Here is a 1,441-nt window from a genome sequence, read left to right as displayed (position 1 = left end):
ATAGTACGAAATGCAATGAAATACAGAGGAATTGGTACAATCATAAAAACAGACACATACCAATGCAACTTTTCACCATAGGAAAAACTTTCTGACAGACTACTAAACAAGAAATTATGAAGACACAGCACAAATGCTTTAACTTCATTTGCACCAACCAGATCCTTCTTCATCCACTGATGCTTTAACTTACTCTGAGTATTGATACCCGGGCCGAAGTATCCATACCAAATCCTTTTTACCATATATTTTTCATTCACAAAATTGGATACATTTTTTTTCCAAAATTTTGTATTTCATTTGAACTCCCTAAACAACTGAGAAAATTAAGATTGATGAGATTACAAAGTAGATTGACTTAATCTTCTTCCTCATAATACGTAAACAATGTGGGTGTCTATTTACTTAGTATGTATGGCTGTCAAGCAATGTAGAATCTTGCACACAAACGAACAAAATTGTGGACTACTTAAAAATTCAAAGCATGTGTGGCCTATATTGATTTATTTTATTGCATAAAATTCAAGGCATGTATGTTGAATAATTTTTATCCAAGAAGCATATTTTCCACAAAACTTTAATGATTTAAGAATAGTAGAATTGAAGTGAATGGGTATTTAATATGTTTGAAGATAGGTCCGAGTTCGGTCGGTTTACAAGCCTATTCTACCTCAAGCTTTCTTATACATGGTTTGCAGGAGAAGTCCCATCCCAAGTCTCCCACCTGTCAAAATTGGTTTCACTTGATCTCTCCTCCTCTGTGTTCGGTGAACAAACAATTGACAAATATGCTCTGGAGGGACTTGTTCACAACCTAACCGAGGTCAGACACCTGTTTTTGGATGGAATCAACATGTCTTCTGTTAATGCTCATGTGTTCATGAATCTATCCTCTTCTCTAAGGTCTCTCAGTCTTGCTGGTTGTGATTTGCAAGGAAAATTCCCAAAAAACATTTTTGATTTGCCAAACCTCAATCTCCTCAACTTGGGACGTAACCAAAACCTCAACCTTGATACTTTGAAGTTCAATCGGAGCAGCAATCTCGAACATTTGGATCTGTCGTGGATGTCCTTCTCTACAGAATTCATTGATTCGGTTGATAATCTACAGGCCTTAAAGTACCTAGACCTATCAGGAAATTCTTTCTTTCAAGGATTGTCTGCCTCAATCACAAATTTATCATCTTTGGAGTACTTGAATCTTAGAGGCGCAAATTTTTTTGGAGGATTGCCTGACTCGATGGGGAATCTTGTGTCCTTGAAGTTTTTAGTTCTCTCCGATTCCAACTTATCAGGACCGGTCCAAGATCACTTGGAAACCTCTTGTAACTCACTCATTTAGACTTGGGATCAAACAAATTGAGTGGACAAATTCCATTGTCAATTCTAAACCTAACGCAGTTGGAATACTTGGAAATATCTGAAAATTCTTTAGAAGGTT

The sequence above is a fragment of the Gossypium hirsutum genome, chromosome D05, assembly GCF_007990345.1.
Source record: "Gossypium hirsutum isolate 1008001.06 chromosome D05, Gossypium_hirsutum_v2.1, whole genome shotgun sequence".
Taxonomy (NCBI): domain Eukaryota; kingdom Viridiplantae; phylum Streptophyta; class Magnoliopsida; order Malvales; family Malvaceae; genus Gossypium; species Gossypium hirsutum.
The sequence above is the reverse complement of the archived record's forward strand: the minus strand, read 5'-3'. Positions refer to the sequence as shown.